Source organism: Miniopterus natalensis, chromosome 8 (genome assembly GCF_054644295.1).
Source record: "Miniopterus natalensis isolate mMinNat1 chromosome 8, mMinNat1.hap1, whole genome shotgun sequence".
Lineage (NCBI taxonomy): Eukaryota > Metazoa > Chordata > Mammalia > Chiroptera > Miniopteridae > Miniopterus > Miniopterus natalensis.
In genome coordinates, this window is record NC_142088.1 from 32026088 (window position 1) to 32054052 (window position 27965).

General features: G+C 37.7%; 1 long non-coding RNA gene across 1 annotated transcript in view; it reads left to right on the forward strand.

Moving 5' to 3' along the window:
- Positions 1-494: 494 nt before the first annotated feature.
- The window catches only part of LOC148092596 (uncharacterized), a 95008-nt gene continuing 67537 nt past the window's right edge, over positions 495-27965 (forward strand). Inside the window, exon 1 of the long non-coding RNA XR_015714900.1 lies at positions 495-595. This is a non-coding gene — a long non-coding RNA (uncharacterized LOC148092596). The remainder of the gene's footprint in view (positions 596-27965) is intronic.

A 27965-nucleotide genomic window follows, 5' to 3' on the forward strand; every position in this document is an offset into this window, starting at 1 on the left:
CGGCTGGCTCCACGGTCGCCTGCGCTATCCCCGTCCCGAGCGACCGCCGAGCGGCCTCGGCAGCGAGAACGGCCGGGGTACCCCGTTGCCTTCCCGCGCTCTGGAGGGGCCGGGCCGGCGGCGGGCGGGTATACGATGCTTCAGGGTCCTGCGGAGGTTTTCGAAGAAGTGTATCAAGTTTCTTTTATTTGTAGAGTGACTTGGATGGCCGCCCAGAGAAGGAGGCATTTGAGCTCCTTTGACGTATTAGAGCAAGTTATTTTCAGATGTCGGGAGAGTGCTTAAACGCCTCCTGAAATCCCCTTTATAATGTGAAATTTAGCAAACCTAGTTGGAGGGTGGAGAGCACATCTCAACAGCTTTCATTAAGTTCTTGATAAGCCCATAAAGTACTTGGTATATTACACTATTTTATTTATCAGAGACATCGAGGTAGCTGTTGCTTCTGTTCCCATTTTATAGGTGAAGCGCGGAAGCGAAGGATCACGCCCAAGGTTATGTTAAACGCTGAGCCAGGGATTACAGCTCTGGCAGTCTGACTTCAAAGTCCAAATGCCTATCGCTAACGTTACAAAAGCAAATCCTGTTTGAAAAGGTACTTGATGAATGAGTGGGGCCCACTAACATTCGTACCAACCAAAATACTATCTTTTAAAAATGTACGATGTTTAGCTGTTACTTCTGCTCCATGATTACTGTCTAAGCTGTTTCTGTTAGGAAGCATTGTGGAGCCAAGGGTCATCTTTCTATAAAGAATTTTTAATCTTTTTCATCTATTTGCAAAAGGAAAATACTCAAGTCCTCTTAATAGTGCAATTGATTGTTTGCTTAACTTTCTACAGAAGATAATGCCAAAGAATCCTAAGTATATATTTGTGTGTGCATATCTCTATATATCTGTATTTGTATAAGAACTTTACTTCGTCTGGGTTCCTATCCCAGGTTGATGGGCTCCCCTGTCTTTTACTTATTTATATACTTCCTTTTTTATCTTTTGTTATTCTTGTAGTTGTTCTTGTCAGAGGACAGAGGGAACCAGCCTGCTTCCCTCTTTACTCAGTATTATAATCTATTGAATTCTTTGGGGATCCTGTCCTTTAAGACTTCCTGTAGGGGTGGAATGTATTTGCCTTAACTTTCTCTTTTTAGAGTCCCCAAGTATACGCTTTGGCCCCTTTGTTTTTTGAAAAATTTTATTGGTTGTCATTTTCATGAAACTGATGAATCATAAGTAACAACTATGGGGAAATTACAAAGAACTTAGAAGCTCATAATAGTAGCCCCAGTTTCATAGTTCTTAACTCCCTTCTACCTCTGACCTTTGCTTTTGCTTCTGGCCTGAAATTATGATTCAGGTAGAGAAAAAACATCCTTCCTTGTCTCAAGTGGAAAATACACATTTGTAAATATAGTGCCTGCTCTGATAGACCTCTCCCCTCAGTCATTTCTTTGTAGATTAGAAAAAGTCTAACTCATTTGAATTCACTGCTTTCTGAAATAAGGTAATTGCTTGTTCGTGGTCTCCAACAGCAGAGGGAAGCACGATTAGGAATTTTATACCTTCTTTACTCCTTTATAACTAATCTTCCACAAAAAAAGTTTAGAGGTATAGCATAGGGGTTACAAATTCAAATGACCCAGAAAACAGGGATATTAACTTGGGTGTCAGAATGAGTGAAATATTTTATACTCCCTATTTTAGCCAACTTGTCCTGTCTCTCACCACCACACCCTGAGGTAAATAAATATCCACCATAAAAGAGCAAAAAAAAAAGTGCTAAACCTGGCTGGGCTGTGGATTTACCACCTTGGATGTAGTCCATTCCCATAACTACATCTTTAGAAGACATCAGAATATATTTCTTGGACCTGAGTCACTAGGCAATAGGAGAGTTGGTACTGAAGTAGGAATTCTTTTTTTGTTACTCAGCATCCAAAGGTCCTTCCTGACTATAATTAACAATACTATATTGTATACTGGAAAGTTGTTAAGAGAGTTGATCTTAAAATTTCTCTCTCCCTCACACACACACACACACTAACTGTATGAGGCGGTGGATGTTTAACTTTATTGTGGCAATATATACATATATCATTGCATTGTACATTTTTAATACATTATATATCATTTACATCTCAATAAAGCTGGGGAAAAAATAAAGGGATAAAGATCCAAACTAGGACAACAACAACAACAACAAACAAAGGCCCTTTCAGTGTGTGTGAGAGATATGACCCATTATATTAAAATACCCATTTTAGAAGGTAAAGGGGCAAGTTTCTCTTCCTTGTCCCACAGAACCAGATTCTAGGTACACAATTTTGGGTGGGCAGGCAGATTCTTCCTGCCATTGTAACTGAACCCAGGTTCGGCTGCCTGCCACAACAAGTCAAACTCGTGAGACAGGTGCTGTGGAAAAGGAAAGAGGTTTAGTCTAGTGCTGGCATCTTGAGAAGATGGGTGAGCTACTGTCCTCAAAAACCTATCTTAATATCTTAGTGCAGACAGAGGGTTTTATAAGGATGGAGAGGGAAAACAGAGCAAAGGGACCAGGAGGAGGGGCTGTGGACTTGCATCTCTCCTGGGAGCAAAGGGAGGGGGAGCAGAAGGGGAATGAGAACATGCTCCTTCTCAGAAGGGGAGCACAAGGAAGGGAGGGGGCTGAAGGGGAATGCTTCCTCCCCTCATTTGGGTGCTCTCTGTCTTCAAAAGGAATTTGTAGATTTACAGCGATATATAGCGGACACCTGTGGGTCTTCCAGTCTAGTGGCAAGTAGCCCTTTCCCCCCAGAGCAGGGTGCTCTAAGCTATAAAAAAGGCCAGATAAGAGGTAAAAACATAGGACTTTATTTACATAAAAGTCCTGTGAAAACAGAGTTGGCTGTAGCCTTGAGAGAATGTAGAATATGTAACCTTTATTGCTTAATTGAGATCTTAAATTATGGTTACACCATCTCCACCTAAGCCTAAGGCTTTTAATCTCAAAGGAATGAGACAAGACTCAGGAATAGCTCAGGAGTTTTTTCAGGTCATTAGAAGAATGCATGTATTATAAGTCCAGTGCTGGTAGGCCATTTGCTGCATCTGCACTAGACTTGAAAGTACATTGTTTACTGTTATCTCTTGCTGCTTTTGTTTTCTTAGTCTGATTTTCCAGGCTTCCTAAGATTCTGGGTTTTGTAAGATTTCCAGGATTCCTTAGATTCTATGAGCAATATGTCCAATAATTTCTTTTTTACTTAAGTTAGACTTGATTTTACTTGTTTGCAACTAAGGACTCTGTTATGGGATGAATTATGTCCCCTCTCCCTCCCAAATCCATATGTTGAAGCACTAAGCTCCATTACCTCAGTATGTGACTGTCATAGGTGACAGGGCCTTTAAAGAGGTGATTAAGTTAAAATGAAGCTGCTAGGGTGGTCTCTAATCCAATCTAACTGGAATCCTCCTGAAGAATTTGGACACACAAAGAGACATTAGAGATGCCTATAAATAAAGGAAATCCCTCTTGAGGGCATAGCAAGAAAGCAGCCATTTGCAAGCCAAGGAGAGAAGCCTCAGAAGAAACCAAGCCTACCCGCCCTGTCCATCATCTTGGACTTCTAGCCTCCAAAACGTTAAGAATACAAATTCCTATTGTGTTGACATAATGTGTAAACCTGTAGAGAGTTTTTATAAAAATTTATTTGAGCCAAACAAAGGATATGCCTGGAAGCAAGATCTCAACAGACTGAGTAAAATGCTCCCTAGAATGGCAATTTGTAGGTTCTTTTATACGTTTGGAATTAAGAAGGGAACATTAAGAAGATTACATGAAAGTGGGATAAAGCAAGGCAGGGATTGAGTTACAGAGTAGTTAACAAGATTATGTGCTCTCTTGAGGGTGGTTTCAATTCCGAGGGGTCTGAAAAGAGGCATTTAAAAGGTGTGTTAGCCTAGATGCACAAACACAATAGACAGGTTTTGCTTAAGGCAAAGATAAAGCTTTTACTAAAGTAGTTACATATCTAGGGCATTACTATCAACCGTGACCTTCCCAGTTAGGAATTTATGATCAGATCATCCTTGAGGTTACTTTCTGTAGAACTCCATTTTTGTCAACAATTGTATAAGGTCCTGAGTTGGTGATATTTTGTTATGGCAGCCCTGACTGATAAAGGACCAAACTATACTGTGGGTTTCTTCTGAGGCCTTTCTCCTTGGCTTGCAGATGGCTGCTTTCTTGCTGTGTCAAGAGGCAAGACTACTGGTTTATCTAAATAAATTCCTGTTATAAAGACAAGCCTAATTTGACTGGTCATGTGAGTTGCTGATCCATTTTATGGTTTGAGGCAGTATGTATTAGAAAGTATTTTGATTTAAACATTGAATGATTCAAAATGCTTCTGGCATGTAGGCATTTTCCTTTGAAACATTTTTTCTCTCCAAAATAATAAACTATTACAAAAGATTTGCCAGTGTTTCAATAGCGCATGTAAAAATCTCTTCTAACTTGTCAGTTTGAGTTTCAGTTCTATAAACCTTCACTTCAACCTGTACTGACAAACTTTTCTTAAATTGGTGACTTACATGGGTGACATACCTATTTCTATTTGAAGTATTTCTTGGTGCTATTACAATAATAGTTATTATGGCATTTGTCAAGAAATCAAGATGTACAATTTCCAAGTATTTCTTGCTTCATTGACGCTAAAAAGATTTCCCATGATTCCCATCAATCATGTCATTTCTCTAGTAATAGCTTTCTAATGGTTCCCATATCCCTTTGAATTCAATACAAGGAATTCCATGCTTTCTTCAGCCCAATAATGTCTGCTTTTATATTATGTTATTTCAATTTATACTCCCCATTTTAGGTGAAATTGTCCTATCCTCCACCTCCACCTACCACTCTTTACTGCCTTAGAGCTTTTCATAAATAGTCTTATATATACAGCCCCAAATAAAAACTAGTCTACCTTCTATCTAGGTACCATGAATAGATACTTAGGTGAGTCATCTTTGATTCTTTCTTCAACCTTCAAATCCAGTCAAGTCCTAAAGATTCCACCTTTTGAGTTTCTTTCAAATTATGCCCTTCCTACCTCACTACCTTATTTCAGGGCCACATCTTCTGCATGGGCTACTGCAAGAACCTCTTTTTCTCAGTTTCAAGCTTTCTCCCTCACATCTGTCCTTAAAAAATTAGCAGGTTGCTAGCATTTTATTTAGCTAGTTGACCATCAAACAAATGAACAAATGAATGAAGAAACAAGCAGAAATGGATAAAACATGCTTATCCAACATATATAATAAAATGTTTATATATACACTTCAAATAATGTGGGAGTATCTATGTGAAATGTCATAAATCAAGTTAAATGCTTAATTTTTCTGTTATGGAAAGCTAATTTCCTACTTATTTCTAGATCAGATTTTGGAGTCAGAAATACATGGATTAAATATCATGGCTTCCCCTTTTATAAGTGACTTTAGGCCAATTGTGGAATATCTGTAAGCTTCAGTTTCCTTATATATGAGAGAGAAATAATTATGCTGTTTGTAGCTCATAGGACTATTAGAAGAATGAAATGATATGCATGTGAATCACTCAGGTTGGCACATGGTAATCACATAATTAGTGTATATTACTATATAATCCAGGTCACAGGGTAAAGGAGTAAACAATTCAGTGCTGACTCATTAATTTCTAAAGAAACTCCAAGAAATATTAAGAATGTAGAATTGGGAGATTGGATGTGGGAGCTGAGGGAGAAAAAGTCAGAAAGTAGGAGAGAACTTTTAGGTGTTAAGCATGGGAAAATTATCACTAATGGTGCTAGGTAGGTTACATTGGCAATTTATGAAGTATGTGGACAGGGGAGGAAGTAATGTATCCAGTTTTGGCTTTGTTGACTTTAGGCTGCTACTGGGACATCCACATGGAGAAATCCATGGCATATGAATATTTGACTTGGAAACTCAGGAGAGACTTTTGAACATATGGTGTCAGTGGGCATACACAATTTTGAGGGAGATTATACAGAGGGGAAAAAAAAAGGGGGGGTTCCTGAATGGTGTTGCTCAGTGGTTAGAATGTTGGCTGGTACCTGGGTTGCGGGTTTGATTCTGGACCCCCCTCCCCCGACCGTTGATGGCATGTGCTGGAGGCAACCAGCACATGGCTCTCTCATATTGATGCTTTTCTCCCTCCCTCTCTCTCTGAAAAAGCAATGGAAAAAATATCCTCAGGTGAGGATTAACAACAACAAAAAATAGGGATTTGGGGGATGTTTAAAATACACATAGAGAAAAAGCAGCTCAGGAAGGGAAAGTGAGTTGAGGCAACTGGGACAGGCTCACTTAGGGAGAAGGACCTTTCTAGTAGGGTAATTTTGACTCTGGAGTTGGCTTAAAAACATGGATACTCATTTAGAATGATTAGGGTACTTACTGTATTTAGAGTATGGTGGCTCTTGTTCCCTCTTTGGTGTGTATCCTCCCAGATCTGCACATAGCTGGCTCATTTTCATCCCACAGGTCTCAGCTCAAATGCGAATTCCTCCAAATGGCTGGCCATTATATCTCAAGGGCTTCCATTCCCTACTCCTAGTTAATCTCTATCTCATCACTCTCTTCATATCTTTAATAGCATTATCACAGTTTGTAATTACTTTGTGTTTTTGTTTATTTGTTAATTGGGTGCCTCTTGCCCCAGAATGTAGGCTTCATAGAAGGGATTCTGACTCTCTTCTTTATCACTGCATTAATAGCACCAAGCACAACGTATCTCTTTCAAGGAACTCAATAAATGTGCTGGAAAATGAATGATCACCCAGCTGACATGGCTCAGTGGTTGAGCATTAACCTATGAACCAGGGGATCATGGTTCCATTCCCAGTCAGGGCACGTGCCCGGGTTGTGGGCTTGATCCCCAGTAGGGGGCGTGCAGGAGGCAGCAGATCAATGACTCTCATCACTGATGTTTCTATCTCTGTCTCCCTCTCCCTTCCTCTCTCTGAAGTCAATAAAAACATAAAAAAAAAAAAAAGAAAAAAAAAAAAAAAAGAATGATAGCCGAAAACTAAATTGAGAGCTGAGAGTTCTTTCCCATTTGTTTGGTAAGAGGGTATTTAGTGTTGGTATGTTGGTATTTATCTTATCTATTGAAGATGAATTTAATAAAAGCCTCTGTGCCAAGATGTTATGAGCACCCAGATCCATCTGGGGAATTTTCCAGTAATAATGGGGATGTGCTATATGTCACTAAATGCCAAGGTTCCACAATAAAGGACAAAATTAATAGATGAGACTTCTGAGGATAAATGTCTGTAATTAGTAGGTTCCCATGATGACATCTCAAATGCTTATGGAATGTGGATTTGTAATGGTGTGTTGGGCATTGCAGTGAATGGGAAATGAGCAATGTAGAGAAAGGTATAAATGTTGGTAAAATATTTACTTGTGCTCTGGGCTTGAAATGACACTGCCATCTTATGATGCATGTTTGCACCAGAAAATATTCCAAATATTCTATAAGAGAGAAGTCTTTTCATGCAATAGGTTATTCTGGAATTCCTGGAGGGGATAAGTAGTGTACTAGCAATCATATTTTCTGAAAAAAAAAGGAGGAAACATAATCTGACAAATTTATTTATGTTCTTATGAGGGAATGAAGACAGAACATTTGAAATTGAAATAGTCCTAAAACATCTATGATTTATAGGTAATAAGTATACATCATCATTATATGTAAGATGATGTGGAATCATAGTAGATAGAAGTGACTTCTCATCTAGGGAAGTCAGAGAGAGGAGCTTAGAGGAGGTGCAGTTTGAACTGTGAATATAGGAGCTTACCAAGCAGAGTGGAGAATAGTGGGTTTTGCAGGTAGAGAAAATAACATGTGCAAATATATGAATGTGTGACAGTACATGACGTTTTTGGGGGATGACAATGATTTGGTGAAGATGTATTGAGACAGTGACAAGAGGTGAAGCTAAAAACATGTTAGGATCAGATTATAAAGGGCCTTATAAATCATTTTAAAGGATTCGGGCTTTAAACTGAAGTTATGAGTGAGCCATTGAAAGTTTTTATAGAGATATGTGATCTCAGATATATATCTTAGTCAACATATATCTGACAAAAGATAAATTAGAAAGAGGAGAGAAAAGGCATAGAGATCAATTATTAGGCTACAGCAGTAGTTACAGAGAAAACTGATAACCTACACAGATAGTGATGATAGAGAGGAAACAAACTGAGAATTATTTAGGAGGTATAAACAATAAGGATAAATCTATATCAAAGGATATGAGAGCTGAGGAGAGGAAGGAATTGAATATGATTTTATGTCTTTTCTATCTTGGGTAACTGGGCTGAAGATATTGAAGAAAGAGCCAAATTGGGAGCAAGGGAGAGGAAAACAGGAATTTGGCTTTGGTCCGGCTGGGTTGGCTTCCTAGGTGACATATGACGAAGACTAAAATCCAAATATGGGTTTTGGAAGAGAGGTCAGGACTAGAATAATGAATCTCAAATAATTTGAGCTTCAAAATAGATGAGTATATTAAACAATATAGATGGCCCTTGGTATCGTGGGGGTAGTTATGAGCACCCAGGGAGAGTGAATAAAGGGAGATGGTAAGAAGACTGAGGTAAGACCCCTAAGTAATGCAACATTCAGGGAATGAAATGTAGAAATCTGTGGTAATATAAAAACATGTCCACAAATTAATACATATATACTCTTCCAGATATAGAGCCTAAATCCTTTCAAGTGTTGGGATGAACTTAGTGGCTCACTTCCAACAAATAAGATTAAAGTAGAAGTGGCAGTGTGCAATTTCAGAGACTAGGGAATGGAAGGTACCACAGCTTTTCTGTCTGTCTCTTTCTCTTTACTTGATCTGGGGGAAGTTATCTGCCATATCATGAAGACCCTCAGACAGTCTATGGAGAGACCTATGTGGTGAGAAACAGGCTTTTAGCAAACAGCCAGTGAAGAACTGAAACATCTGTAAAAAGCTAGAAAGGAACTGAGGCCTCTGCCAACAGCCATGTAGGTGAACCATCATGAAAGTGGATCCTCTGCCCCATTCAAGCCTTTGGATGACTGTAGCCCCAGTCAGTGTCTTGACTGCAACCTCATCAGAGATCCTGAGCCAGAATGCCCGTCTGCTAACCCCAAGCTTATGAACCTGAGGCAGGATTGCATCTGAGGATTGGGGTGTACTTTAGTTTAAAATGAGTGCTTCTTAAGTTGTTGGCAAATAAACTGCAATTGTCAATTACCTTGGCTGAGACAGATTCAAACAATAGCTAAACTCATACAGAGATAATAACTCAGATAAATACAGGAATCACAAAAATGTTACTTAAAAAAACACCAAAACCTTTCTACACTATAATTTTCAAAATAAATATCACCAGTAATGAAAAGTGAAGCTAACCAAAACACTTCAGGGGTACTCATGTCTTTCAGCGTGGAAAACCAGAGAATAGTTTCAGTATTTTTTTTCCTTAAGAACTATATCCTGCTTTTTACCTCCTCTCACTTTCTTCTACAATCTATATCAACTTCACCTACAGGGAAGTCACATTATTAGCAATTTTTAAAATGATTATCAAAGTTTGGCTCTGAAATTTAGAAGAATGACAATGGTTAGGTTCTGTGGGATTTGGAGGGGGTGGAGGCACATAGATGGGACCTCATGCCTATTCTTCCCTCTCCTCCCTTTCCCCTTCGTCCAGCCAACTAAAACATCAGCTAGTTGCCGAGGGATAGGAAGTTTACTATTGTGGTAATACAAGGTTGTCTTAAATGTTTAAATTAAGGTAAATTAGTGTATTTTGTTTTGTTGCCTTTTAGAGATTATGGGTGCTGGGTTGAATAAGGCATGGCCCCTGTTTTTAGTTTAATGGTGAATATAGGCATGAAGTAGTTACTATACAACACGGTAAATTCAGTAACAGAAGTCTGCAAAGTGTTCTGAAACTATAGTGCCAAGAACTCTTAGAGTGACAAGAAATGTAATACAATATAAAGGTAGGTTTTATATTTTGTATAAGTATGTAGTTCCAAGCCTGTGCACCTGAGGGCTTTTTTTTTTTTTTTTTTAAACCTATAGCTTCACTTACTGACTCTGATGAAATCAATGTAGATAATCACAAAATTGCCACACAGTGTTGTCACACTTGTTCTCTTAGTTGGCCTCACCGAATAGAAGAAACCTTTAACTGGCAAAAATACAAAGGCTATCCAGAAAGTCCACAGAAGGTAATGGGAAAGGTTCATAGGAGAGATGACCTTTGCCAGGCATGGAAACAATATAAATCTATTCCATGAAAAGCAGAATGTATGGGCAAAGGCTGTAGAGCATAGAAAAATTAGGATGAGTTTGATGAATAGTAAGTTCACTGGAGGAGCTAGAGTAGATAGCCACTGCTTTCAGAATCAGTGGTGAGACTGTCGGTAGGGCACAGCTGTTCATGTGCCACTGTTCTTTGAGTTAATGTTCAGTTTGAGGAACTGTGGGTGAACGCTATGCCATATGTTTTGGGAACTCGAGGCAGCAGAGTGAAAGGTCTCTGATACTAGATGAACTTCTAAATTGGTAGGAGCTCTGTTTAGAGGTCCCAGCTTAGGTATGAGCTCATCAGGATTGGTTTCACAACTCTGCATGAACCCGAGATTTCCCTTTACTAGCCTCCATTCTCTCCACCATTGTAAGTCTCGCCACCTTAGGTGCCCAAACAGCACAAAATGATGAAGAAAAAATAATGTATCACTGCTTCAAATTTAAAAGAGCTCTGGGCTGGGGCTACTATGATTTATGTAGTAGCACAGTTCTGAGAGGTTTCTATTAGACTTTATATAATTTCCTTGTATTTATTCCTGTTTCCATTGTACATACAATGATAAAGTGCATGCTACAATAAGGTTATGAGTTTATGCTATAATAAAGTTATGATTTTCGTTGCTGATTTTGACTTATGATGAATATGTCCTAGGCAAAAAAGAAAAAAAAATCTCATGAACTATTAGTAATATAATAACAAAAAAGTAAAGTAAAAAATGGCTTGAAGGCATAGTGTATTAGTTTTCTATTGTTGCATAACAAATAATCACAAACTTTGTAGTTTAAAACAACAGTATGTACTACCTTGCAGTTTCTGTGGGTCAGGATCCTGTCTTAGGATCTCAGAAGGTTGTAATGAAGCTATCAGATGGAGCTGGAACTCACCTGAGGGTTGGGTCCTCTTCCAAGCTTACTGGTTGTTGGCAGAATTTGGTTTCTTATAGCTGAAGATCTAAGACCCTCAGCCCCTGGGGAGTGATTGCCATTCCCTGCCACGTGGCTCTCTCCACTACTTGTCAGTTTGCTGATAGGCCAACAGGTTAGTGTCTACTGCTGCTTTGAGTCTTTTTTAAGGGCTCCTCTGATTAAGGCAGGCCCCACCTAGAAAATCTCCCTTTTTATTAACTCAGTGTCAACTAATTAAGGACCTTAATTATATGTGCAAATTCCCTTCATTTTTGCCATATAGTATACCCTAATCAAGGAAATGATATCCCATCATATTCAAATGTCCCGCCCACACTCAAAGGGAGGTAATTACACAAGGATGTGGATCATTGGCATTCATCTTAAAATTCTGCCTAACACATATATCAATCTTAAATTACAATTATTTTTCCTATTTTCACAAGTGATCTGAGAGATTTTATACCTTTATAATATGTAAGGCTTAGATGCTATCACAGCACTATCTAGTAGAAATATAATCCAAGCCACAAATGTGAGCCACGTATGTAACTTAAAAATTTTTAGAAGCCACATTTTTAGAAACAAGTGACATTAGTTTTAATAATATATTTTATTTAACCATTATATCCAGAATATTATCATTTCAACGTGTAATCAATATAGAACATTATTTGTGAGCTATAAGTAATCCTTTTTTATGTTAAGTTTTTGAATACCTCATCTCAGCTTGGGTTAGCCACAGGTGGCTAGTGGCGGCTGTACTGGAAACTTATTGCTATTCCTTGCATTTTTAACAGTATCCACCAGGTGTCACAATGAGTTTACAACTCTAAGCCAGAGGCACCAAAAATTTTCTTCTCTTGGTGACAATGGTTGGGATTCTACTTGTACTCACATATTTTGACGTCTCATGTATTTTGACTTCTACTTGAGGTTTTTGCCTATATATTTAAGAAATCAAGCAATATGATTTTAATCCTTAAACAAATGAATTTGAATTCAAAATGATTTGTATATCAGACCCACCATTCCTTAACTTTAATGTAATTTCATCCTAGATGATCTGCCTGGTAAGAGCAAATAATTATGAAATACATGCACATGCAATACTTAACAACATAATGGAAATTACATTAGATCATTTCAATTACTGGAGCAACTGTTACAACTTCAGATGCAGTCAAATGGTATTCTTTTTATCTTCTCAAATTGTTTAACAGAACATATTAAACATAGAAAACCAAAGTTTTAAAAAGTGACAAAATGTTCTTTTATTTTCACACCATTACTGCAATTTACTAATTGCCAATAAAAATTTCTACTTCTCACACACAGTGAGCCCAATGGAATTATGATGATTGAGCCTACTAACACATTACTTTGAAAAGCAGAATCACTTAAGAATTTTCATATAGTTATTTGTAGTTTGTTATAGGATTCCTTTTAAAATGGGAGATAAACTGGTTTTGCTGTGATATTATGTTTTAATTTTTATACTTCTGTACTTTAAATATTTCCTAGGTAAAACTAAGTATATATATTTAGAAATTGGAGCATTTCAAATACTTTTAGAAAGTCACTAATTTACAAAATATTTTTAAAAATATATGAATAGATGCCATACAGAAGCAATAATAAGTGGTGAGAGATTAGAATGTGAATTTATTGCATGCCTGCATTTTGGGCTTGATCTCCAGTAGGGGGCCTGCAGGATGCAACCCATCAATGATTCTCTCATCATTGATGTTTCTGTCTCTCTCTCTCCCTTCCTCTCTTTGAAATCAATAATATATATATATTTTTAATTGATTTTTTTTAGACAGGAAAGAAGAGGGGGGAGAGAGAGAGACATAGGGAGAAAGAAACATTGATGTGAGAGAGAAACATAGCTTGGTTGCTTCCAGTATGCACCCTGACCGAGGACCAAGGCCGCAACCTGGACATGTGCCCTGACCAGGAATTGAGCTGGTGACCTTTCAGTGCAGCTAACTAAGCTACACTGACTAGGGCTTAAATGTAAGTTTTTATTACTAACTTCTATAAAATGCATATAGTTTACCTGTACTATAGTTTGATACCAATAATTAAACCTTCTTTTTGTCCTTTTAGTCTCAATTATATTATGTCCATAAAAGAAAAATAAACTTGATTCTAATTATTATATCTAAATATTATACATTATATAAAAATACTTATCTCTTGAGGATTTACATTATCAACTAGCTTCAGAAGAACTGAATCAGCCTTGACATCTTATTAACATATATAAAGGAGAGAAGTGACCAGTGTTATAGCCATAACTATATTAGAAAATGAAAGAATCACAAAGTGGAGGTGTGCAAGTAATATTTTAAATAAAAAAAAGTTAGGATAATGCATACTCCTTTTTTTTTTTTTTTTTTGCCACCTGTTTGGATGAAACTCAACACATCCAGGAAAATTTAACTACATATATAAATGCTTTATAAGCAAGCTTTTTGGTGAGATAATCAAGTACATGCAAATAATATTGCAACTTTGTTATTTCTTTCTTGAAATTTTAGCAGTGTTAAAGGCTGAAGGCCTAATTTGTTCATGTTTTTTGAAAGCACAATGCTCAGACAGTCCAAGAGATGGCAGTCAACACCTTTTGTAAGATAAACGAATTATGTCAGTACTTTATCATGGCAATTTTAATGAGATTTCTTTATTTTAATAACATCAGCACTGAAGCAGTCATTAAAAGGAAAAAAACTGTTGAAATTCTAAATATGCATATCTCATTGTGTAAGTGCACTCTAAAGAGATTCCTCAGAGTATTTTATAAGGCAAACTGGATAGACTTCTCTCTCTCCCATTCTCCCCTTGCTTCAGAGCAATGATTTCTGCCAGAATACTAACCTAGAATTATCGACAGAGCAGTAGGATTAAAGAATAAAATGTTATATTAATAAATATTTCAGAGGTATTAAAAATTAAACATGTAAAATACTAATAATATAATCTAGGAGTACTGTATGTATGAACTTGATAGCTGAGGTTTTTTGGAATAACATACTTTTTTTGTTAAGTTCATAATTAAAATTAACCCATTTTTATGGCAGGTAGGAGAGAGTCTTCATAAAGCAAGAAAAGAGGACCAATACAGTGAAGATTTTGCTTAGGTATTTGTTTCAAGGAGCTATTTTTTAAAAAAAATGTCTTTATTGATTTCAGCGAGAGGAAGAGAGAGGGAGAGAGAGAGAAACATCAATGATGAGTCATTGGTTGGCTGCTGCTCCCCCGCCCACCCCCATAGAAGTGTACAGCTTAGAGGTTAGACAGTCATATACTTTACATACTGTTCTCCTCAATATTTCCAGTACTCCAACTGACACCATACATAATTATCACAATATTATTGACTATATTCCCTATGCTTTACTTGTAAAAATACAACACTATAAATGTACAGATAAACTCCAAGGGAAAGGTGATGAAAAAGTTATGGAACTAGATAGTGGTAATGGTTGTACAATAATACTGTGAATGTAATAAATGCCCCTGATTTATATATTTTAAAATGGTTAAAATGCTAAGTATTATGTTACGTATGTATTTTACCACAATAAAAATATGCTAAGTCTAATACCCAGAGATTGCCTTTGCTCTGGCTTCAATTATTTTGCCTTATTGTATGTGTCTATAAGAATGTAGGTACTCAAAAATAGACTTCCCTTTAGGGTTTTCTAGATACAGAATCATGACACCTGTACTATTGATGGTGGCCAAGGCATGGAGACAACCAAAGTGTCCTTCGATAGCGGATTGGATAAAGAGGATGTGGTACATACATACTATGGAATACTTCTCAGCCATAAGAAAAAATGAAATACTACCATTTGTAATGTGGATGGACCTTGAGAATATTATGCTAAGCGAAATAAATCAGCTACGAACCATATGACTTTACTCATAAGTGGGATATAAAACTGAAACTCATAGACACAGACAACAGTGTGGTGGTCACCAGGGCCAAGGGGGTGGGGAGGTAGTAGAGGGTAGAGGGGGCCAAATATATGGTGATGGAAGATCACTTGCCTTGGGCGGTGGGTACACAATGCAATATCCAGATCATGTATCATAGAAATGTGTGCTTGAAGCCTATATGATCCTATTAACGAATGTCATCCCAATAAATTTAATGAAATAATTTAAAAGTAGTCTCCCTTGATTTGTTTCTTCACATGTAATTTTTAAAGGACGTGCCAGACCATTCTGAAATAACAGCTTAGATTTTGTGCACTTTGTAGAAATACAATTTAATACATTCACAATGTTATCTATTATTGCTAGACTTTAATGCTGTTTCTAATGTTTGCTCCTATTTATAAGTTATACTTAAATGAATATCACTGGGCATTTTTATCTATGAGCATATTTTTCTGAAGCTCCTGTTAAGTTAGATTTTGTAACTGACTTTTTGCCTTGCCATGGATTACATTTTATCAAGAGGCTCCTCTTACTTTGAAGGAGAGTATGAGGATATAGATGAGGGGAGATCCAATTATGTGAAAATACAATATTGCAAAAGAGGCTACTTCTGGTGCTCTGGGCTTTGTGGAATATCTGCAAATGTTGATTATTGCTCTGCAGGCAAGTGGTACCTAAAGAGGTTGGCTACTTGCTTGGCAGAGAGGTAAGAGTCTGGTTTCTAGTCTCCATTTAGCAGTTTCCTTTCAGACATAGTTTCTCCACTCAGAATCTCAGGCTGTTGTTGATCGTAACTGTCGATTCTTCAAATCAGGCTCATGGCTGCTTTGGCTTCTTCCCTATGTCTGAAATAATTCTAGTATGGAATCTAGAAATAGTAGGTATTCAGTAAATATTCATTTAATTTCTAAATTTTCTTTATTCTTGCCTCTAAGTTGCAAAGTTTATTAGGTAATGGGTAAATCTAAAGAAAGTATGTTGCAACGAGAAAAAATTTTTGTGTAATTGTGTGCTGAGATACTCAAGTTGTGTCATTTTGCAGATGGATAGAGTTTACTTAGAACTAAGGCGTTATCTCTAAACTAAAGTTTACTATGTGTGATTTCTTGACCAATTTTTAAATAAAAATTCCTTCTTTTGGGGAAGAACACTATATAAAAATCTTAAATATAAAGTAGGGACCAATGGTGGATGGCATGATAACAACAACAACAACAACAACAACAACATAAAAATCTGAATACCTTTCAATGGGACATGAGATTTGCAATTCTCTTTAGCTCCCAAAATGCCCTGTTGTCCTAGTGGCCAGCTTTCCTCCCTTATATTCCCAAAGGGCTTCTAAATATTTGTTTGTTGTCTATGATTTCAAGCATTGAAATATGCCTCCATCCTAAGGATTTATTGTTAGACAAGACAATTTTCCTTTCCTAAGTTATGAGTGAAATTTGGAAATATCCTATTAGAGAGTCAGCAACAGTAAGACAAACTCAGATATGTTTTCATCCACTTTTTAAAAGCAAAAGAATCATTCACAATAACAAAAATAATAGCTGGTTATATCAAAACAGAAAAGAGCAAAATATATCAATTTTGACCTAAATAGATAAAAACGATGTTTTCTTTTTTAGCTTCGGTATGAGAGCATACTCCTTAAAGCCCTTCTGTAAATAGCATTATTTTCAACTTGGCCAGTTTTGTAACATGCCTACACTTTCATATGTCAGGAATCTTAATAATCTTGAAATCAGCAGTTTCAACTCCAGGTCCTCCAAAAACTAATATATTTCTGTTGAAATCTTACTGTCAGCTTCAGAGATCGTACCTTCAATAATGGCAGGGCCAGTTTTCTTAAAAATATTTTCTTTTCCTTCAATTTGAAAATAATGTGTCCTCCAAATGTTTCAATTTCTTACTGCAATTGCCATTACACATTAAAAAATCATAATGTATGCTTAAACATGACCTTAAAATTCAGTTTTTGTTTGTTTTGCAAAATTAGCTTATATCTGATCATTGAATTTATAGTTAATATTTACCTAAGGTTAAAGATACCATAATTGGAGAGTGTTCCAATAAAATAATGTTAGGCATTATGTTATATCCAGTCTCCTAGTGCTCAACAGGATTTATTTTTATGCTTATTTTACTGTACTTAAGTTTAAAAAATTTTTGTCTTTTTATCTTCTTATGTTTACCTTCAAATAAGTAAGAAGATGGAATGATGTGAGGGGAATCCAGGTGCTTCAGTAATATAAAGGGCACTGGATTCCACTAACTTAAAAACAACTTCATGATTTGGGATCAAACAGATAGGATAAAGTTGAAAAGTGCTGACATGTTATCCAATCATCAGAGTTTTGAAACAGCAGATACCAGAGCAGCTCTAGAGATTTATGTTGACGCTTTTAGGACACTAGAGAAAGTGTGACTGTCAGTTATCTCATTTTGTTATTTTTGTAAAAGATCTCCTGATTTGTGTGTGTGTGTGTGTGTGTGTGTGCGCGCGCGTGTACTCGCGCAACTCAGGAATCATTCTAAGTTTTTCCTGGCACCAGCAAACATCCCCCTCGCATCATGCACCCACCCTCCATTACACTATTTCCTTTATTCTCTATTTTTATGTGATCCCCCCCCCAAGATACTTTAGGTTTTCTCACTTCATTAATCAGTAAAAACACTCATATATAAACATGAAATAATTTTATTCCTTCATTTACCCAAGACCTGTGTGTTGAATATTTCTCTATTTTCTGAAATAGGCACTGAGGATGCAAAGTCTAATAAAATAAGGTCGACAGACAATTAAATGTTTGAGACCGGAAGTTCTGATAATGAGTAAAGTGATGTGGAGTTGAAGCAGGTGTATCATCTAGGGCAGTATTTCTCAACTTTAGCTACACATTAGAATCCCCCCTGGGGAGGTGCTAAAAATCCCTGTGCCCAGGTGGCATCCCAGACCAATTAAACCAGAATTTCTGAACGTGGGTCCCAGGCCTCAGTTTTATAGTTTTCCAAGTGATTCTAATGTGCAGCCAAGTTTGAGAACCTCAGGTCTGGATATTTGGAGATGGGGTCCCAGAAGAGGTGAGACTTGAGTTTTATTTAGATGTATGAAGAAATCGGAAGAAAGGGCATCTTTTGAAGAGGCAAAGGATTATGAAATAATATGACAGATTTATGCTGCAACTCACAAGCTGTTCGGTATGGCAAAGGTCAGATAGTAAACGGACTGTTCTAAGGTTTGAGGGTGAGGCAGGTAGAGATCTAATCATAAAGGACCGTGATCTGTTTCCAGTAGAAATGATTGTCATGGTCAGTGGCAGACTGGGCACAGGAATTTAGAATGGAGTAGATTAATAAAGAGAGAAGAGTAGAGGTGGATGGTGATGAGGAAAGAATAAACCAAGGTGGACAGGACAGCCCTCTTAGGATGGGCCTGGTAGTTCAAAGGACCAAAGCAGAGGGGCTGGCTGAGGCATGGGGAAGAAAATGGTTCAATTAACGTAGGTCAGCGTTGATAGTGCTGAAGCCAGACTTAGCATTAATGTTCCTAACAATGTTCCAATTGTTACCTCCTGCGGACTTTCATGGTGTGACTTGTGGGCAGCGGGAACAGCACCAGGTGTTAGACGTGTCAGACCGGCCCTGGGTTCAGCAACCTCGGTACTTGAGATCTGGTTAGGAGAGAATTAGAGCCAAGATACAACTATAAGAGAGCATTTATTTATAACACTACAGAGGTAGGAGAAGTAATTCATAGAAGAGGTGGACTGAAGAAACGAGTTAAGGAGGCAAAGGAAGGATCCTAGGAGCTTGGGAGTGTGGAAGGTAATGGTAACTCGCCTGGGGGGATGGGAGGGGGAAGACGAAGGGAAAAGTGCAGGAGTGCTCCTGGGAGGGAGAGCCTGCTGGGTCCTCCATCCTAAGGGTTTTAAGGGTAGAGATGTTAGGGGAGGTCCCAGGGGACGATCTCAATAGAATATTCATCAGTTTTCCAGGTGTGTCCTTTCAGGGTTGTGGTCTCCACTGATTGGCTGGTGCCAGGGCAGGGGATCAATTATTCAATGAAGCTGGTCCTGAGGTCAGCTGTGACTGATTTTGTAGTTGCTCTTCTGGGCCTGGAGCTGAAATCAACTGAGGCCTACATGTTATCTCTAGGGAGGAAAGGTCAGGGGGTTGAAACTGCATAACCAGCAGTATGCTAGGGGAAGAAAGGTCACCCTGGGGGTGAGGTCCCACCCTACAATTGTCCTTTGCTAGGCACTCAGGGCTTTCTGCCCTGGTGACCTTCTGTACCTGGCCCATCTACCTTGCTGTGCTTGTGTCTGCCTCCCACAGGTTGGGAGTTGGAGAGAGAGTGCCTGGGAAAGATGGTGGAAGGAACTAGATAAGGTGGTCCATGTACTCTGTTTACTGGTTGGAGGGATCAGAACTCAGCTTTTTGAGACATGGAGAACCAGAGACCTGGGTTGAGCAGCAGGTAGTAAAGTTGCTAATTAGGGCTTACGTTAGTATCCAGGGATTGAAATCCCCCCACTTTCCGCACTTCTCTGCTCTTATCTGCCCTGCCTTCTATCTCCTGCACATCAGTCTAAGTATGGGAAGGGATCATTTTCCTATTTCTAAACTTCATTTTAATCCTAACATAGTGTTGCATAAACAAGACTTTCTGATTCAGGGAGTGGATGTGTCTGAGACTATAAGAAACAGGCTATTGTTACCCAAAGATGGAGGTGCATGGAGATTTATAGTGACAGTCTCACTAACTCATTTACTTCTATTACTGGATTTCATAATAAGACCTCTGGTCTGCATTTGCACAATCATCTCTTTAATATGGGATATAGTTTTTAGCCATGGAACAGAAATAATCAATGAACTATGGGAGTGGTATACAGGCCACACCTTCAGGTGGATTTGCATGGAACTAAATGGCAGACTTAACTGATTAGCCACAGACAATTATTCGTAAATACAGTAGCATTCAGAAAAAAATTCCTTTATTTTTTGGTTATACCAGCAAATTTAGGACCTTCCTGTTTCTATAACCACATAGTCTGCTTTACCACCTGTTACAATGGGCCCACTCTCTCTGCTCTTATTAGTAACAACACTTCTACCTATATACTGGATTTCATCTTGCTAAAAGATTTTGGTTCTACAATTATTACTTTCTCTTCTTTATTAACAGTGTCCTCTCCCACCCCCCTGTAGCATTGCCAGCAACACCCTTGACCCCACACTCCGCTCCAGGTACCACTCTTATCTTTCTTACCCTCTTTATCTAACCAACTTCTTATCTGCATTTTTCTTAACCCTTTCAGGAAGCGTCATCTCTGTTCACTCTTCTTTAATCCTCACCTGAGAATATTTTTTTCCATTGCTTTTCAGAGAGTGGAAGGGGGAGAGAAGGAGAGAGAGAGAGAGAAACGTCAGTGTGAGGGAAACACATCCATTAGTTGCCTCCTGCATGCCCCAACTGGGCTGGGAATCGAGCCTGCAACCAAGGTACGTGCCCTGGGCCCGAATCAAACCCGGGACCCTTCAGTCTGTGCACCGACACTCTAACCACTGAGCCAAACCAACTATTCACTCTTTTTATTTCTTTACTTCTACTTTCTCCTGAACACACTCCAACAGGATTTTCATCTTCTCTATTCTCCTAGAATCACTCTTGTTAAGTCATTAATGGCTTTCAAATTGCCAAAATTAATGGCCAAATCTCAGTCCTCATCTTACCTGACTTTATTAGCATCATTTGGCAACAATTGGTCCTCTTCTCTTGAATACTCTCTTTTTTCTTTCTACTTTTACCCACACCTCAACAGTCACACCTTCTCAGTTTCCCTTGCTTATATTTCCTCTCCTTGACTTCTCTATTGTCCCTCATATCTTCTCTAGTTACCCCCATTCCCCAGGTCATTTCATCCAGCCCCATGACTTTTATTTCCATCAGTGCACTGACTCATATTTATATCTCCAGTCATTCCTGTGAGTTCTAGACTCATTTAACAAACTGTCTTTTTCAAAATCTCCACGTGATTGAAATAGATATTTTATGCCTCAAACAGAAATCCTTCATCCAAACCCATTTCTTCTTCCCCAGTATTCCCCTACCTCAACAGTTGAATTATAATTCTTGTAATTAATAGGATTGTATGATTTTTCGCTTGGCTAGCTCTTTGACCTGCACTTTTTGCTACTTTTCCTCTTGTCTCACTTTACTAGCCATACTGATCTTGCTGGTTTTGAATGTGCCAGGCACACCTCTCCCTCAGGGCGTTTGCACTTTCTACTCCCACTCCCTGGAATGCATTTACACCAGATATTCATGAGGCTCACTTCTTTACTTCATTTGGGTCTGTGCACAAATGTCATCTCTTCAGCAAAGCTTTCTGTTCATTCACCCTGAAAGTAAAAGCTGTCCTACATAATTCTGTATTCCATTCCTATTTTATTTTTCTTTGAAGAATTTATCACTGCCTAATATTGTGCAATTTGTCTATTTCTTGCCTGTCTTTCTTTCTAAAAGTTCTAAGAGGGCAGGGATTTTTGTCTGTATTTTTCCCAGCTTTATTATCAGAATCTAGAATAGTGCCTAGCACACAGTAAGGAGCTCAGTAAATATTTGTTAACAACTGGCTGATCAAATGAAGGAAGCTGTTAAGGAAATTAGATTCTCCTGAGATAAGAATGAATCATTTTGTGTCAGAATTATCTAATAGAGTTTCTTGATTATTAGAAAACTTTTTATTTATGATATGAGAAGTCATTATTTTTCGGCTTGCACCTAGAGTTATATTTGATATGCCCCCCCCTTTTTTAAATCCTCACTTGAGGATATTTTTTCCACTACTTTTTAGAGAGAGTGGAAGGGAAAGAGGGAAGGAGAGAGAGAGAGAGAAAGAGAGAGAGGGGGACATTGATGTGAGACATATCGACTGGTTGCCTCCTGCAGGCTCCCGGATGGGGTCAGGGATCCAGCCTGCAACTGAAGTACGTGGCCTTGACTGGAATCAAACCCGGGACCCTTCAGTCCCCAGGCCAGTGCTCTAACCATTGAGCCAAGCTGGCTAGGGCTTGATATGCCCTCTTAAGTGAACTTCCAAGCAATTTGGCAAATTGTCCTTTATCTTATTCTAATAATTAATCTGGTATTCAAAATCAAATGGAAATATTAACTTTCCTTTGTTTTCTCAGAGTTTGACTTTGTAGTATACCCAGCAGTTATTCTTGCCACCCCTTCCTTTTTCTACCTCCCCTTCATGATCATCATGATACATAAAATACAAAGGAGAGAGTGGGAGCAATTAGCGAGACTCTCGTGACACATTCCATGTTCTACATCAATGGGTAGGTTTTAAATGGAACACAGGATGAGCTGTAATCCTTCAGAACTGACTAATATGTTGAGCTAATCTGAGAAAAATGATTTGGCACACACTGTAAAGGTTAGCTTACAAAGCAGATGGTTGAAATGTTTTTTATTTTATTTTCTATATTAAGAATCATTTTTAAAATTGATGCTATACATAATAAAATTCTGAGTTTGGGGGCTTATCTTTTTCATGAAAATCTGAAACCTGAGTCATTTATTTTTACAACGTAAACAGAAATCGCCATGGCACATACTCTGCTAGTAATCAGCAATGGCCCTTTGAGTAAGTGCTCATGCATTAATAGCCTTTGAGAAATGTGTCGAATCTGTGTTTTCCCTGATAAAGAGGAAAGGTGAGGAGAACTAGAAGCATGAAAGTGAGCAAAACTTAGAAAATAGTAAATATATTTATAATAGGAAAGCAATGACTTGTTATGCTGTATTTACATTTCTATAGTTTGTATTTTCAGATTTATAAGGGTACAATTTTATTTTAAAATTAAACAGCTGACACTGAGTAATGTAATATAAAATTGATTTCATTCATCAGCTTAACTGGGAAGTATTAGAGCTGCCACATTGATATATAGCACCTAATCAAAGGAAAAGCACCCAACTGCTGATTTCAATGGCTCACATGATAATAAATCCTCAATCCATGCTAGAATCCTTTGATGTTCCTAAGCAACAGTAGTCCTCCAGTGACTTCATTATGATCATGTTAATATGTGTGTTTTTCTCAAGGGTAGTTTGAGAGGCAAACTATAACTATTATGAATACTGGAATTACAGGGAAAAATCCCAAATATAACATTATTTTGATATTATAAATAGTTCTATGCATAACAACAAAGTAGATGAGGTTTACAATAATATCTAGGGCTTGGGGGCTTTTTTGGTATAGAAATTCATGAGCTTTCTAACCTCAGGCTGGGGACATATTTGTAATTTACTCCATTTCTTGTAATTCATTTCAGGCTGGAAATACTCTCAGGTTACACTTTCAAGGATTCACAGGTGTAATAACTTGTGATGTGTTTGTGATTCTGGTGATGAGTTTAAATATTAAAACTGAAGCTCTCATGATATTTACACTGGATCTGGCACAGATTACTACACGGGGAATGGTTGATGCCCACTTATAAAAACGCTTCCTATAATTCAGTAGTTGATATCTGTTTAAAAATCCAATCTTAAAACATCTTAATGCCTATGCAAAGCTCCTTTTTTTCCAGTGATGAAACTCACAAATAGTAAAATATAATTTAGTTTAAATACTGACAAAATAATGAGAGAATTTAGAAACATCAGAACTTTTATATTTGAGTGTTATCTTCCTCAAGGGTGTTATCTTAGCAGTTTGTATGCTTATTTCAGTGACTGCTATAGTTCAGAATATATTGGCCTTGGCTAAGGAAATCCTTTTTACTTTTTTTAAAAATTGGGGTAAAAAACACATAATATGAGATCTACCCTCTGAACTTTTTAAGTGTACAGTACAATATTGCTAATTATATGCACAATGTTTTATAGCAGAACTCCAGAAGTTTTTCATCTTGCATGACTGAAACTTTATACCTATTGAACAGTATATGAGCTAAGGTTCTCCAGAGAAAAAGAAGCAATATTTCTTCTTTGAGTACCTAGTATTTGGAATAAACTGTGCTAAAAGTTTTACATACAAACTATTTATTTTAACAAACTTACCAGGGAGCATTAAGCTCAGGTCTGCCTGACCTCAAGCCCATGCACTTTTGACTAAATGCATCATCTTTCCTTTTTAAATGTCACAGAGCTCAAGGCAGCTGATACTTAATATTTAGATGAGCCGGAAAGAGCCTCTGCCAACTGGGGACAGAAGTCAGTGGGTAAAATGCTTCAACTTTGCCATCTACCAGTAGGACCAAGGTGAAACACGTTTCATACGGTTTTTAGAGGGTCCACAGTAGGAGTCGGCTCCGGAGCCCGTAGTGGTATCTGCTCTTTAACGAACCTTCTGTATTGGTTTTTCCCCTTTGCTGTCTCACATATGCTGCCTGGACTCGGCTTGCAATAAACTGTACCCAAGGTCTTCCGTCTGGGTCACCTTTCCTGGGACCCAAATGAAGACACATCTAATAAAGCTCGTTTCACATTGCCTGAAAGAATTGTCCTTATGTCTCTGTCGTCCACCCGATTATGAGAACCTGCAGCCAGTTCTGGTCGGCAGATTTCTAAGATGGCTCCCAAGGGTCCTGCCTTCTGGGTGTGTGCTCTGAAAAATCCCCCTTATCTTGAGTACGGGCAGGACCTGTGAATATGAGGAGAGAGTCACTCCTTTGATTAGGTTACGTTATATAGCGAGGTGATGATTGTGTTACATTGTATACAAGCCTGTCTCAGCTGACTGAAGTCAGCCATCCTCCTGCTGGATCTTGAAGAAGCAGGCCACCATGAATTCTACAGATGCAAGGAAATGAATTATGCCAACAAGCAAGTGACTTTGGAAGAGTACCCTGAGCCTCAGATGAGACCCCAGCCCTGCCCATCACCTTGTGAGATCTGATTTCCCACGTACACCACACCTTAATTCCTGACCCATGAAAACTGGGAGATAATAAATGTATGTTGTTTTAAGCCATTAGCTTGGTGGTAGTTTGTTACACAGCAGAGAAAACTATTACAGACATGTATATATTCTTTAAAATTATGAAATATTTCAATATACAAAAATATTGGAGAATAACTTAACTAGTATTCTGTATGCAGTATGAAGCTTGAACAAATATCAACATTTTTCAATATTTCAAATATTTTTTCAAGAATAAAATATTACAAATAATGTTGAAGTCCTCTTTGAAGACTTTCCTAATTCTGGTTCTATCACTTCCTCCTGAGAGGCAACACACTATCCACACACTATTTTGAAACTTTATTTCACTACACATATGTATGTCTGAAAATAACATATACTATCTTTTTTTTTTTATCTCTAAAATAAGTGAATTAAAATCCTTTCATTGTGGTTTTTATTGTTAATTTTTCTTTATGATGTCCAATTTTTTCATGGATAAGCTAACATATTTTGTTAGTCGCTATGACAGGAGCATTTAATGCTCACTGAACAAGCATGTACTCCATCATACTTGCCAGGCTTTTAGCAGTTGGGCCATGCCATATGACAAATTCTGGGCAACTGCCTATTAGTGGAAGTCCAGTGTGTTACTGCTGGGCTGAAGTACTGCAGAAACCCTGCAGAACACTAACCTCATCTGTTTCCTGGCTTGGCAAGCAAGGAAGCTTCCCATTGAGATGACTGAGCCACAAGAGAGAAACAGCCTGGATTTCTGAGTCACCACATGGATGACTGCTGGTCGGCAGCTTATGAAATTTGCATAGGACTTTTGTAAATCTTTACTATATAAAGCCAGTATAATTTAATGTTGTAGCATAGCCTAAACTACTCTGTCTGATACAGAAGTATACAAGTCATGTTATTTTATACTCATGTTTCTGTGTTTCTTTTATAATTTAACCTTAATAAACCCTTTGCCTTATATTCTACTTTAAACGATATTGATATTGCTATCCAGTATACTTTTGATTATATGTTCCTCTATACTTTTTAATCATCCCATTATTTTCAGTTCTTTGTTTTATTTAGGACATGTCTCTGGTAAGTAGGCAATAGCTGAATATATTTTAAAAATAAGATCTAATAGTTCTTTCTCTTTTAGGTTATTTAATTCATTTACATTATTGGGATTACTAATAGATTTAGACTTATTTCTATGCCTCTACTTCATCAAAACTTTTAGTTTCAATTTTTAAAAAAGAACCACAAGTAGTTATTATTTGTTATTATAATCAGTAGCTCATATAATTTGTTAGCCTATTTAAAAAATCATTTTCTGTATTCAGAGCTTTTTTATTCAAGACCAGTATTCAAGAGGTTTTCCCTTCTGGGTTCACCATTCATTTTTATGAGCTACATCTTTCATAATTTTTTTTTTTTTGGCCCATAGATAGTAAGCTCCATTCGACTATTTTATGTCTGAAAATTTCTTTATTTTGTGATGATTTGATATATGTATACTTTGAATTAAGTAACACATCCAATACCTCACTTATTTACTTTTTTGTGTGAGAACATTTAAATTCTAATCTCTTAGCAAATTTCAATTATACAAGACAGTGTTATCAACTATAGTCACCATGTTATACATGACAGCCTCACACCTTATTCATATTGTAACTAAAAGCTTCTACTCTTTTACCAGCCTCTCCCTATTTCCTCCACCCCCCACCCCACCCCCACTCCCAGCCCTGGGAACCACTCTTCTATTATGTTTCTGTGAGCTCAACAAAACAACTATTTATTTATTTATTTATTTATTTATTTATTTATTTATTTATTTATTTATTTATTTATATCCTTACCTGAGGATATTTTTTCCATTGCTTCTTGGGGGCGGGGGGGGGGACCAGGGAGGGGAGACATCGATGTGAGAGAGACACTTCAATTGGTTGCCTCCCACATGCACCCCGACCAGGGCGGGGGATTGAGCCTGCAACCTAGGTATGTGCCCTTGGCCCGGAATCAAACCCAGGACCCTTCAGGGCTAACCACTGAGCCAAACCAGCTAGGGCAACAAAACAGCCCTTTGAAAATGAGCAATCCTGTAGCATTTAGTATATTCACAGTGGTGTGTAATCACTGCTTCTATCTAGTTCCAAAACTCCAAAATAAAACTCTATACCCATTAACCATTTTCTTCCCTTTCCTTTCTCCCTTCAGTCCCTGGCAACTGTCAATCTGCATTCTGTCTCTATAAATTTAACTATCCTGGATATTTCATGTAAATGGCATATATGACTTTGTGTTAGGTTTCGTTTACTTAGCATTATGTTTTTAAGGTTCATCCATGTTGTAGCAGTATTTCCTTCCTTTTGCCTCAGTGGTATTCCATTGTGTGTATATACCATGGTTTGTTTATCCACTCATCCTTTGATGTATATAGGTTGCTTCCACCTTTTGACTATTGTGAATAGTGCTGCTGTGAACATTCACGTGCATTTGTTTGAATACCTATTTTCAATTCTCTTCAGCATATGCCTATTTTATACCTAGGAGTGGGCTTGCTGGGTATAATAGGTCACCCCCCCAAACTATTATTTTAGAATAGTTTTTATTAATTAATTTTTATTTTTAAAAATACAACTATTTTTGAAAATGTTTTTATTGATTTCAGAGAAAGGAAGGGAGAGGGAGAGAGAGAAAGAAACATTAATGATGAGAGAGAATCATCTATCGGCTGCCTCCTACACGCCCCCTATTGGGGACTGAGCCTGCAACCCGGGCATATGCCCTGACTGGGAATTGAACGGTGACCTTCTGGTT